Here is a 14,473-nt window from a genome sequence, read left to right on the forward strand (position 1 = left end):
ACAGTTTCCCAGCCAATCAAATAAGTGTCCTGAGGCATTCAAATTTGCATATTGGGGCCTTCGTGGCTTCTAAGCCAGCCAATCATATCTGAGGGCTGAGGAATTCAAATCCACAAATCAGGGCCTGCACGGCTTCCCAGCCAGCCAATCACATATGTGGTCTCAGGCATTCAAATTTGCATATTGGGGAATTCGTGGCTTCTAAGTCAACAAGTCATCCATGTCATATATCTCTAAAAATTCATATTTTAATATTAAATTGTCAACACTTGAAGATTCCCCCATCTCTTCTGAACAAAACGGTGTAAGAATGACCGTTCTAGCCCCTACGGTTAGGAAATTACGGTCATTTGTTTGAGGGGAGTCGTCACTATGAGAAATAGACTGCAAAAATCCTGTGTCTCTCTGTGCTGCTGCGTGTGTAAACAGATGCACCTGTTTTGGTGGGGAAAAGTGCACAGCCTCTCTGATTGGTGGATTCAAATTCAGCAGCTCCCAGGCTGACCTAGAAACTTACTTCTCTCTCCCTGTGTGTGCATGTGTGTGTGTGTGTGACAGAGAGAGAGAGAGAGAGAAAGCCTTTTAATGGGATGATCCCATTGTAAGATTCAAATTCAATATATTTAGACTGGTTGACTGAATTGGATCTTGTGTGTGTGTCTCTCTGTGCATGTGTGTTTCCTCATGTGTACATATTTGTAATTGTGTGGCAGTCATAAATTTTTTTGCTGATTTTTGTCATTTAACAAGTGTATTTGAGGGAACCTCAGCATGTTCAGCATTTTTTCAGCTGTCCATTTTGCTTTTCCAATTTTTCTGTTTAACTTATTACTATTGTGCTAAATCACACAATTTCTGCTATTTTATAAGATTTGTGCTTAATATACTATTTCTGCTTTTATAGGATTTGTGCTTAATATAGTATTTCTGCTTTTTATAAGATTTGTGCTTAATATAGTATTTCTGCTAAATGTAGTATTTATGCTTAATCATACTATTTCTGCTTTTCATAGTATTTGTGCTTAATATAGTATTTCTGCTAAATTTAGTATTTCTGATTAATTATAGTTTTTCTACTAAATCATAGTACAGTATTTCTGCTTTTTATGGGATTTGTGCTAAAACAAAGTATTTCTACTAAATGTAGTATTTGTGCTTAATCATACCATTTCTGCTTTTTATAGGATTTGTGCTTAATATAGTATTTCTGCTAAATTATAGTATTTCTGCCAAATTATAATATTTGTGCTAAAACATAGTCTCAATTTAAAATTACAATATTCATAGTTCATCACAGTGTCTCTGGTAAATCACAATATTTCTGCTCTGTTGTACTATTTTTCTAAATCATAGTGTTTCTGTAATGTTTAAGTATTTTTGGCTAAATATATTCTTTCTGTTATCTTATACTATTTCTCCTAAATTCTTGTATTTTTGAGAAGTTATCATGTTTCTGGTAAGTTACAATATTTCTGCTAAATTCTGCTATGCTATTGTATCTCTGCCAAGTATTATGTTTCCTCTAAGATATTGCAGTTCTGCTAAGTTATTCCATTTTAGCAAACTTCTTTTGCTTCTGCAAAGTTTTTACAATTTCTGCAACTTTTCAGCTTTTTCAGCTACTTTTTGCATACAGCTTCAGCTTTAAGCATCCACACTGCATTTTCGCAGGAAATGCAAATTTTTCTAGTTCCAGTTGCTTCCGTACACTTTTTGGCACTTAACTACTTCCACAATTTTCAGCCGATTTTCACCGTTCAAATTTTAAACTATTCTGCTATTTCTGCTAATTTACGCTATATCTTTTGGTATTTTTCACTATTATACTTTTTAAAATATTCCACTTTTTTCCTTTAATTTGTCCCATTGAAATGAATGGGAAACTTCTGCAATTCTGCTAAAATTTGCTTGTTTTTGAAACTTAACTACTTCCTCATATTTTCACCTAGAACAACCATTCAAACTTTAAAATGTTCATAAATTATTGGGCTATTCAGGTATGATTCAGCTTTTTGAAATCTTTTACTGTTTTACTTTTATGCCTCTTAAAGTTTTGAGTTGCAAAATTGTGATTTTTCACAAAATACATGTGTTGTTATGGTTGCTATGCTCTTGGCTTCCAGTGTGCCACTGAAGGTTTTGCAATTTTCACTTCATGTCCGAACAACTTCTTGCTACTTGCTCAATTTTCACTCAACTTCCACAAATTATACATCAAAACGTAGGTATTTTTGTTGGCTTTCCGAAAATGTCACTATCATTGTTGTGGGATTTATAGAATTTTGGCAAATCTCCTCAGACCAACACAAAGTCGCAAAACTCTCCATAGAAAGTCAATGGAGAGCTTGTTCAAAATCACCGCTTGATTTCTGTAATGAGAGGCATATTCGAATCGTCATATCTCCTTAACGAAGCAAAGTTAAGACATAAGGCTTGTCCCAGTATATCTTCAGACACTCCTGACGCTCACAATTCAAGAATTATTTTCTCACCTATTACTGTTCTGAAATGAGTTGGACTTGTTTGAGGGTAGAAAATTCGTCCTTCGCTCAGATTTCTTCAGATTTCAAACTCTGGAAATGAACCACTTTTTTCTCTCGTCATATCTTTTTAATGGATTTCCACAGAGACCTGAAAATTTCCATGATTGTTCACCAAAGCCTGCTGTCTCTTACGGTGAAAGAATGATATTGATACTCCAAATAGATTTAGAGTTAGAAAGCGTTGTTTGAGGGCAAGTCAAGGCAGTTTTTGCTTTGCTCTACTCAGTTATGGTGCATTAGAAGTCAATTATCTTTAATAATTCATATTTTAATGATAAATTGTCAACACTTTAAGATTCCCCCATCTCTTCTGAACAAAACGGTGTAAGAATGACCGTTCTAGCCCCTACGGTTAGGAAATTATGGTCATTTGTTTGAGGGGAGTTGTCATTATGAGAAATAGACTGCAAAAATCCTGTGTCTCTCTGTGCTGCGTGCACCTGTTTTGGCGGGAAAAAGTGCACAGGCTCTCTGATTGGTGGATTCAAATTCAGCAGCGCCAAGGCTGCTTGACTGAGCTAGAAACTTACTTCTCTCTCCGTGTGTGTGTGTGTGTGTGTGACAGAGAGAGAGAGAGAGAGAGAGTGAGAGAGAGAGAAAGCCTTTTAATGGGATGATCTCATTATAAAATTCAAATTCAATATATTTAGACTGGTTGACTGAATTGGATCTTGTGTGTGTGTCTCTCTGTGCATGTGTGTTTCCTTATGTGTACATATTTGTGATTGTGTGGCTGTTATATATTTTTTTGCTGATTTTTTTTTCATTTAACAAGTATATTTGAGGGACCCTCAGCATGTTCAGCATTTTTTCAGCTGTCCATTTTGCTTTTCCAATTTTTCTGTTTAACTTATTACTATTGTGCTAAGTCATACTATTTCTGCTATTTTATAAGATTTGTGCTTAATATAGTATTTCTGCTTTTTATAGGATTTGTGCTTAATATAGTATTTCTGCTTTTTATAGGATTTGTGCTTAATATAGTATTTCTGCTAAATGTAGTATTTATGCTTAATCATAGTATTTCTATATATTTCTGCCAGGTCCCCAGGCAGCCAATCCTCTGTGAGGACTGAGACATTCAAATTTTCAAATGAGGGCCTGCACGGTTTCCCAGCCAATCATATATGTGGGCTGAGGAATACAAATTTGCATATTGGGGCCTTCATGGCTTCTAAGCCAGTCAATCATATCTGAGGGCTGAGGAATTCAAATCCACAAATCAGGGCCTGCACAGCTTCCCAGGCAGCCAATCATATATGTGGGCTCATGCGTTCAAATTTGCATATTGGGGAATTCGTGGCTTCTAAGTCAACAAGTCATCCATGTCATATATCTCTAAAAATTCATATTTTAATGATAAATTGTCAACACTTGAAGATTCCCAATCACTTCTGAACAAAACGGTGTAAGAATGACCGTTCTAGCCTCTACGGTTAGGAAATTATGGTCATTGGTTTGAGGGGAGTCGTCACTATGAGAAATAGACTGCAATAATCCTGTGTCTCTCTGTGTGCTGCAGGCACCAGTTTTGGCGGGAAAAAGTACACAGCCTCTCTGATTGGTGGATTAAAATTCAGCAGCTCCCAGGCTGACCTAGAAACTTACTTCTCTCTCCCTGTGTGTGTGTGTGTGTGTGTGTGTGTGTGTGTGTGTGTGTGTGTGTGTGTAACAGAGAGAGAGAGAGAGAGAGAGAGAGAGAGACCCACTTTAGGGCAGCATCTCATTGTTGGAAAAACATATAATATATTCAGATTGGTTGACTGGCATAGACCCTCTGTGTGTGTCCCTCTCTGTGCATTTGTGTATACATATTTGATTTTATGTGTAATTGTTGGCTGTTCCTTCTTGTTTTTTAATTTATTTTTATTTCTTTTTTTTTTCACTTGAACAACAATTAGTTTTGAGGGAACTTAACCATGTTCTGTTTTTTTTTTCCATCTTGTCATTTTACTTTTCCAATATTTCTACTTCAGTTATTGCTATTCTGCTCAATCATAGTATTTGTTCTAAATCATTGTTATTATGCTATATTGTAGTATTTCTGCTAAATCATTTTATTTCTACTATATTATATTTTTCTTTCTAAATATAGCATTTCTGCTATATAATTGTATTTCTGCCAAATTATAATATTTGTGCTAAAACATAGTCTTAATTTAAAATTACAATATTCATAGTTCATCACAGTGTCTCTGGTAAATCACAATATTTCTGCTATGTTGTACTATTTTTCTAAATCATAGTGTTTCTGTAATGTTTAAGTATTTTTGGCTAAATATATTCTTTCTGTTATCTTATACTATTTCTCCTAAATTCTTGTATTTTTGAGAAGTTATGTTTCTGGTAAGTTACAATATTTCTGCTAAGTTCTGCTATGCTATTGTATTTCTGCCAAGTATTATGTTTACTCTAAGATATTGCAGTTCTGCTAAATTATTACATTCTAGCAAAGTTCCTTTGCTTCTGCAAAGTTTTTACAATTTCTGCAACTTTTCAGCTTTTTCAGCTACTTTTTGCATGCAGCTTCAGCTTTAAGCATCCACACTGCATTTTCGCAGGAAATGCAAATTTTTCTAGTTAAATTGGAAGTACGCACTAACGTGATAAGGACTTTACTGGACTTACCTCGATTTTCAAGTAGGGTGCAAGCTATCTGCATTCGCTCCAGCACAAGAGAGTTATTCCCATACAGCTTATGACAAAATTTGATCCGAAGTGATTGATGGCCCTAATCACGACCTTTTGACCTCCCGCCCCTCCCCCCCGGAAGCGTGTAATGAGCGTGACGAATCGTATCCGGAGAAGGGGGGTGGGAAACCCCCCGCGTGACGAATTATATCCTGAGAAAGGGGGGCGAACCCCGGAAGCGCGCCATCTGTTGCTAACCGTGTCGAATTGCACCCTGAGAAGGGGGGTGAACCCCGGAAGTGCGCCATCTGTTGCTAACCGTGTCGAATTGCAGCCTGAGAAGGGAGGGGTGAACCCCCGGAAGCGCGTCATCTGTTGTAGGGAAAAAAAGTTTTTAGAGGGAGGGGGAAACCTCCGGAAGCGCGCCATCTGTTGGAGGGGAATAAAAAAGCAGAGAGGTGGAGCCCGTCACAATTTCTAAGGCACAGACACAAGTTGGATTTCCTTCTGCAGCGTTCCTGTGTCCGATGAGATCTGCTCTCCCAAAGAAGAAGGCTTTGAATATGACATATTCAATCTCGATCCGGACCTTATAACCCTACCGGAAATACTCCGGAAGTGTCTAGTCATTTTCAGACCTGTTGCGTCATGTTCCCTAAGCACAGCGGTGATGCAGCAGCTGATTCTGTGATGTATAGAGAGACAGAGCGGATGTAATTTTACTTTCTTAAGCTGCACCGGCGTTTGTAATGGAAATAAAGAGTGACTTCCTGTAGAGATTTCAATAGCATTTTATTTTCCTATAATACAGACGCTGTTAAAAAACCTTTAAGATACACCATAGCTTGTGATGAAAAGAAGAACTTTCTATCCGCTTGTAACCTACAGGCTGCCTATGTGTAAAAAACTACTGTTCCTTTTGAGAGACTGAAAAACAAACCAGCGACAGGCGATCTTGTTCCACACACACACACACACACACACACACACACACACACACACACACACACACACACACACACACACACCCACCCACCCACCGCGGGTCAAGGAGGAGTGAGACAGCAGATATCAGTTTTTTCTCAATGCTTATATCCTATAACACGCCCCCCAAAAAATATTATTATTATTATTATTAAAACATCTATATGAGGTAGGTTTTGCGCAACCTGCTCCTTGTCAGACTAAAGTAGAGAGTTTTTTCTTCAATACTTTAACAATAAGTTTTCTCAATAGATAGAAAATGATGACGCTGAGGAGTCAACATCCGATATTATCATTGCTTGTAACCCGGTAAATAATTTCTTACATCTCCCCATAAAACAAGTCTTAGCGGGGAAAAAAGCTCATATTCGAATAAGTTTATTAAAGCACCCCCCTCTGTGGGAAAGAGTTTTTTTCTCAGAGTCAACCATGAGGCGAGTTTTGTCAACAGCAATTGTCCATTTGGTAAAACAAATATCCGTCTCAAAGTCGTATTTTACCGTTGCAGAATGCGGAAAACAGACGGCGTTCGCAAGAAGGCAATCAAAAAAAAAACAAAAACAAAAAAAAAACCCTCTCTAACTATTGGTATTGTCAAGAGAAAGATGCGAAAAACAGATGCTTCGCTAGACTAGGATAAAATGAGAGAAGAAACGGGAGGGGAGTCGATATCTGTGACAGTTCTACCAATCGCGAGGAAGAATCCGTGAATATTATGTCAGCATTCCGTTCAAACAACGCCGCCGATCACACACACACACACACACACACACACACACACACACACACACACACACACACACACACACACACACACACACACAGATATTTGTCAAGGAGGAGTGAGACGGCAGAATAGTTTTTCTTCAATACTTTAACAATAAGTTTTCTCAATAGATAGAAAATGATGACGCTGAGGAGTCAACATCCGATATTATCATTGCTTGTAACCCGGTAAATAATTTCGTACATCTCCCCATAAAACAAGTCTTAGTGGAAAAAAGCTCATATTCGAATAAGTTTATTCCCCTCTGTGGGAAAGAGTTTTTTTCTCAGAGTCAACCATGAGGCGAGTTTTGTCAACAACTGTTGCCCATAAGGTAAAACAAATATCCGCCTCTAAGTCGTATTTTACCGTTGCAGAATGTGGAAAACAGACAGCGTTCACAAGAAGGCAATCAAAAAAAAAGGAAATTGGATACCCCAACTCTCCCGACTGCACACACACACACACACACACACACACACACACACACACACACACACACACACACACACACACACACACGCTTGCATAGATAAACTCTGAATATAGTAGTGGGACTTCAGCTGTTTATGTAACTTACTATCTTAAGACTTTTGTGTCTACAATAATTAGTTTCCTTGGAACCAGATCCCTACCTGTTATTAATTCTCCACTGTACCCATGGTTCAGAAAATTACAGTCAGCCTGCCAGGGACACGTCACTCAGAGAGCTTTTAGAAACATGAGAGGCATCCATACATTTAGAGCACGGGCCTGTTATCAGAAAAAAGTACAAGCCGGAGTTGAATGGTGTTCAGTTTCACCTTCCTTCCTGTTGCTCTATGACGTAGTTTGAAACAGAAACCACAAGTGAGTCAGTCTCGGGTCGAGGTTAGGATTTCCAAAATCAGAGTTCACACACATGTAGCTCTTGATCATATATGTTCATATGTTAACAGTCTTTTTCTTCCCCTTCTTTATTTCTGCGGGAGTCAGGTGGCAGGAGCTCTGTGGAGGTATTTCATCTCCAAAGGCATTGAGTATCTGGACACTGTGTTTTTCATCCTGAGGAAAAAATTTAACCAGGTCACCTTCCTGCACGTCTACCATCATTGCTCCATGTTCACGCTCTGGTGGATTGGCATCAAGTGGGTGGCAGGAGGACAGTGTGAGTAGCTTACAACACAGCAGACATCAGCTATATGATATATATATGAATTTATCAGCATTGCTGTTGATAAAGCCTTCACCGGCTCTGTAGTTTTGTGGTTTATACTGGGTGAGGGCTGGGAAGAGACACAAATGCCTTGGTGGATGCTTCAGGAAGCTAAACCAAACATGTGGAGCTACTTGTCTATAAACCTTTTATTCACTACTGGTTAATGTATTCATTATTGTTGTTTGTTGAGCTTATTTTTTTTTTTTTTTTTTAATAATATGCATCTGCATATTAACAGCCATGCTAGCAACTCTGTAAAGGTATACCACAGGCAGAGGAGCACTTTGAGCTAAGTGCTAATGCCAACAAGGCAACATGTTGAGAGTAATAGCATTTAATCGTTGAAGTTTACTATTGGGTACAATGTTTATCATGTTCACAGTATGTATTTAGCATGATAACACGCTATCACTTGCTAATTAGTAAACACAGGTGCAGCTATATGTATATTTGCAAGTAGATGATTGTGACTGAGAGTAAACTGAGTCTGAACACTGATGAGGAAGCTAGATGACAAATTTCACTGAAACCCACAAGCATAGTATCGTCATATGTAGCTTGGATAGTTTAATCTGGATTCATGGGCCCCTGGACCTACACTTGTTTGTATCTCCCACCCCCCTCAACTATTGTCTTTTTATTGGATACAGACAGCAGGAGTTCAGAGCAACTCAGTTTAAGATTTTTTTTTAACTATAGTAAGCAGAACAAAATTAAAAACTTATTGTTTCTTCTACTGCAGCATTCTTTGGTGCACATATGAATGCGATGATCCATGTCCTGATGTACCTGTATTACAGTCTTGCCTCCTGTGGACCTAAGATCCAAAAGTACCTGTGGTGGAAGAAGTATCTGACAATTATCCAGATGGTAGGTTGATTTCCAGGGTGGCTGATTTTGAAATTAAATATACTGATTGTAGGGATCATTTGACTGAAAATCATTCTTCTTGCTATGAAAGAACGGTGAAAACACAATATGGTGCAAAAGCATAACTCTTATTCTCTCTTTGGGGCTCAGATTCAGTTCCATGTCACCATCGGTCACACGGCCTTGTCTCTCTATCTCTAAAGACAGAGCACATATCTGAACCACTGGAACACAGAGGTAAGAGAAATCTGTGGAGATACATGCGAAGGATTAAACTATAAATTAGTTAATATTAGATTATTTCTGCCAAGAAAAATGTTGCCTGAGTTGATGTAGCAGTAATCTTGTTTGCGTTGGCCATGTTTCTTTTGGTTTGTGTTACCTTACCTGCTTTTCTTTCATACTCTCTTTAGGTAATAAAGCCACATCTTTACCATGAAGCTACCTTTGGCTCTGGTGTTTGCACTGACCCTCCCCATCATCAGGGCTCAGGTTCCCCACTGGGGCCCGTGTCCAGAGCCTGCTGTTCAACCCCCCCGTCAGCCTTAAACAGGTACCAGTGACGATGCAGACTGTGCAGAATATGCTGAACACATTAGGCGTGAATGTCATGAGATACTTCTTCTCTCGCACAGTTTGAAAAGGAAAAAGCTGACACCGCAAACATTATCAGAGATTTCTGTTAAACGAGAATTTATTAATATAAATATTGTTTTCATGTGAAAAAATAATTTAATTTATTAAAAGTACTTTTTATTTATATAGTTTATAATATATTTTTTTTTTCAGCATTTCAGCATAATCTTTGTTGTAAGTCAACTCAGTACCCAAAGTATTGTGTAAGTAAAGCTTTTCAGTACCTTTAATAGCATAGAAATGTGCATACATTAGTACAATAACTGAATAAATGAAGACAGACTTTTTCCCAGAGGGGAAACTTGGCAAAACATTGTGCTTAATTACTTCCTCAGCTGGTGTAGAGTAGGTTTTTATAAAACACATACCATATATCAGAGTATGTAGATTTATTCATAGTCTGCCGACCCCCTCTTCTTCTTCTCTGTGTTGGTGTTGTTGTTCGTGTGCGTGTGTGTGCGTGTGTGTGTGCGTGCCTTAGAAGTCAATTAATACATTAGCCATACTTAAAAAACATCTGAATTTCATTTAGAACTGAGATTCTAAGTTGTAAGGAGGAATCTTATGCACAGCCAGAAACATGTTTCCCCACTTTCACAATGCTGAGGTGTCAAATCCACAACCCCCAACAAATGGTTTGTTACACGCGGGTGTGAAGGGCAAGCTTTACTTACACAGCCTCACACACAGTAGATTTTTAAAGTTTTTTGGGTACAGGGGTTTAGCCACAGATGCAACATCCACTTTTGATAAAGATCCCTCCACCTGTTTATTTCTTAAGAAATTAAGCATCTTTTATTAAGCTCTTATTTATAATTGTCTACACAATAATAGACACCGTGTGCTCTGTGACATTATAGTCTTCTACTGCTGCTTCCATCGGTTTGCATTTTAAACTCCCAGCCTTTCAGTTTGTTATGAACGACTTTATATCACAAAATGTTAGAAATATAAAGTGATCCATGCGACTTTTTTATTTTTTTTATTTTATTTATTTTTTTATTTTCTGTTTGATGGAAGGACTTAAGACACGAGTTATTTAAACAATTCTAAATGACAGTGTGATGGCCATAGCACTTTATGCGGGTCAAATGTGTTAAGGATAATGTTTATCAATGTAAAATTGCAAAGAACTTGTGGATAGATTATAACATTTTGTAAACAGTTACCTCAGAAGCTGTACTGGTAGATCTATGTATGTAAGGTAAAACTATCCACAGTACTTCCACTTAAGTAGCTAAACACATAAAGTCACCCTTACCAATAATCCGCTGCTCCTTGAAAAAGTAGCGCAAACAGACGACTGACTGAGCAATGATAAGTAGAGCTACCCGAGGCCGAGACTCAAGCAGAAGAAATTAAAAGTTGTTGTTTTTGTGGCTCGAAAAATTAAAGAAAGTATGTTTAATAATTCAACAAGACCCGCACCTTCAACACATGTACATTCAAATTTTGGAACAGGCTCAACATTGCTGCTGTTCAATAGTTTTTATCCGTTTGAAAAAGTCATTTTACGGCTTTAATGTTTCCAGCTGATAAGGAGAATGAGCGCATTTCAAATGAGCGTCCAAAGGCTTTAAACATCTGCTTTGTCTGTAACGACAGTATCAAACTACAGAGCATTGTTTTTACTAAAATTCAACATTTTCCAATGAAAATTTGGCTACTTTTTTTTTTCTTTACTGTAACACGCACCTCAATGCCATTTTTAGGATATTCTTGGTGATCACATTTTTTCATATTTATGCTTTTGGCACTGAGGGTATCTAATACGCATGTTGTCACTGTGTTTTGTACTACCAGCTGTGAGGGCTCTGCTTTTGCTTTGAGCAGTCTGTTTTTATTTTGTCTCGTGAGTGTGTGTGTTTTTCAAACGAGATCCTCGTCAGTTTGATTTTGTTACCACAAACTTTGTGTGAAGTTCACAACAGAGGTAAAGAGATTTAAACACCCCAGTTTAAGGAGGCAGGCAGGGGTTGGACCAGCTGCACAGGGCTGGTGAAGCAGAGAGTGTCGGGGGAGATGTGCAACAGAAGCAGAGGGAACATTTTACAAGATGATAAATGGCAGATTTAGGTGATTAAGGATTTGTTGACAAGATTAAAAGACACGTCCGTCAGAGTTCAACAACATTACAGTTTGATTAAATAAAAAGTTTTTAAACTACACAAGGTTCATTTTCTCCTCTGATAGTAATCATATTAAACATGTCAAGAAAGAAAGAGTATAAAGAAAAATAGTAAATGTGTGTCTAATTAAACTCTTCCTGTGAACCTTATATCATCCTTTAATATGTTCGGTGTTACAAACTTGAAGAAGCACAGAAAAGATCATCAGACATTAATCTAATCAGTTTTCAGCCTTCATTCATATTGAAAAGTTGAAATCTTCCCTGCTAGACCCAAGTGCAGCGTTTAACACCGTCGGCCATAACATTTTATTACAGCTATTATTAAATGGAGAGTCCTCTTCACACACTGAGGTTAATTATGAAGCTCCACAGGCTTCTGTGCAAAGACCAGATTTGTTTACATTATACGTGCTTTAGAAGACATAGCATACATTTTCACTGCTATGCATAAGATACCCGCTTTTATTGGTTAAACTGCCGGGATGTCTTAGACACATAATGAGCTTTAATTTTCTGCTTCTAAGTTCAGATAGAACTGAGGTTATTGTAACGGGGCGTAAAAATCTTAGAAACACTGTGGCTAACAAGATCCTTACTCTGGATGGCATCGCCTTGAGCCGCCTGTTGTAGTGATTTGGCACATTATAAGTAAAATTGAAACATACAATCCCATAGCACAACATCAACATTTATTTATATACAAAAATAAAAATGCTTTTTCAGAAAAGAATTGTAACTTCACAATTCATCACCGATTATGTGGGTACATAGGGTAAGTCCTCATCATTATCCCATAGCTGTTCCGGTAATCTCTCAGGGCCTTGGAAGGGTGGCCATGTCCAGTCTACCTCATCAATGTCGGGAGAGTCGCCGAAATACAAAAAATCTTCCTCGTTGTCAATGTCCATCGTCCACAGCTGTGGTGGTGAGGGGGGTGTGCTCCACTCTGACACTTCACTCCAATCTTCAAATGTAGGGTTCGTGGCTGGATCTTCAGAGACTAAAGATTGCTCAGTATCCCTGGTACCAAGTACCAAATATGTACCAAGTTCTGTCACTCTGATGGTTGATTGAGCAGAAGGGCTGGAAGATGCCATTTTCATGGAGAATTTCAAGCCCAACAGATGGGAATTACCGTTCTTTTCCAAAGTTACAGCTGCTAGAGACGCAGTGGCCGACTCTACGGTTTTTGAAAATAGCTGCCACACCTACCCGCACCCATTAAGATCAACCCACTTCCAGACCACGCCCTCTTCTGTTATTTAAAAAGAAGACCGCCGTCTCATTCCTTCAAACCTTTTTTTTTAGCTCAAAAACAGAGAGAAGTATGGCCTCTACAGCCCTGCGCCACCCTGCGGAGGAGGAGGAAAGTTCTGCGGACGAGGGGACAATATTACCTGACACGTCCGGTTACTATCGCCCCTTGGAAAAGCAGCAGCAAGAGGACGAGCTTGACGGTTGGGCATCTTCTTTGTTCATCGATACCGTGAAAACCGCGGTGTATCATCTTGTCAACCTCGTAATCAACAAGTACCTCACTGACACATGCAACGATTGTATGGCCGATCAACCCCTCCAGAAACAGCATGAGTGTTTGCGAGTGTTGGAGGATGACTTTTACGCTGAAAATTATTACAGCATCAGAAAAAGACTCCTCACCCCTCGTTTCATTCCATCCATTCAACGGCTGCTGATTGCTCGCCACATCAAAATGGACGACGTCAAAGTCTGCATGGTGGCGGAAACTCTCTTGCGCGAACTGAAATCGGAAAGGAAAGTCTTTGACGCCATAGCCGAGGCATACCACAATCTGGTAGGGTTGGACATGGTGAAAATCAGACAGCTACGGTTGGTCGCAGAGTTTTACAAAGGAGGCTGCTAATTTTTTCTCTGAAAGACTGATTTTTTCATTCTTAGAACGTGTAACCAGCATTTTACCAAACAATGTATTCTACATATAGTGCATTTAAAAAAAAAAAATGTACCCACATAATCGGTGATGAATTGTGAAGTTACAATTCTTTTCTGAAAAAGCATTTTTATTTTTGTATATAAATAAATGTTGATGTTGTGCTATGGGATTGTATGTTTCAATTTTACTTATAATGTGCCAAATCACTACAACAGGCGGCTCAAGGCGATGCCATCCAGAGTAAGGATCTTGTTAGCCACAGTGTTTCTAAGATTTTTACGCCCCGTTACAATAACCTCAGTTCTATCTGAACTTAGAAGCAGAAAATTAAAGCTCATTATGTGTCTAAGACATCCCGGCAGTTTAACCAATAAAAGCGGGTATCTTATGCATAGCAGTGAAAATGTATGCTATGTCTTCTAAAGCACGTATAATGTAAACAAATCTGGTCTTTGCACAGAAGCCTGTGGAGCTTCATAATTAACCTCAGTGTGTGAAGAGGACTCTCCATTTAATAATAGCTGTAATAAAATGTTATGGCCGACGGTGTTAAACGCTGCACTTGGGTCTAGCAGGGAAGATTTCAACTTTTCAATACGAATGAAGGCTGAAAACTGATTAGATTAATGTCTGATGATCTTTTCCGTGCTTCTTCAAGTTTGTAACACCGAACATATTTTAAAGGATGATATAAGGCTCACAGGAAGAGTTTAATTAGACACACATTTACTATTTTCTTTATACTCTTTCTTTCTTGACATGTTTAATATGATTACTATCAGAGGAGAAAATGAACCTTGTG

General features: G+C 38.3%; 1 pseudogene; it reads left to right on the forward strand.

Moving 5' to 3' along the window:
- Positions 1–12,630: 12,630 nt before the first annotated feature.
- Positions 12,631–13,641, forward strand: LOC147336419 (uncharacterized; annotated as a pseudogene).
- Positions 13,642–14,473: the final 832 nt, after the last annotated feature.

The sequence above is a fragment of the Aulonocara sp. 'chitande type north' Nkhata Bay genome, linkage group LG3 (assembly GCF_057382095.1).
Source record: "Aulonocara sp. 'chitande type north' Nkhata Bay isolate Kocher_YH1m ecotype deep benthic linkage group LG3, A_spYH_male_GT1.1, whole genome shotgun sequence".
Lineage (NCBI taxonomy): Eukaryota > Metazoa > Chordata > Actinopteri > Cichliformes > Cichlidae > Aulonocara > Aulonocara sp. 'chitande type north' Nkhata Bay.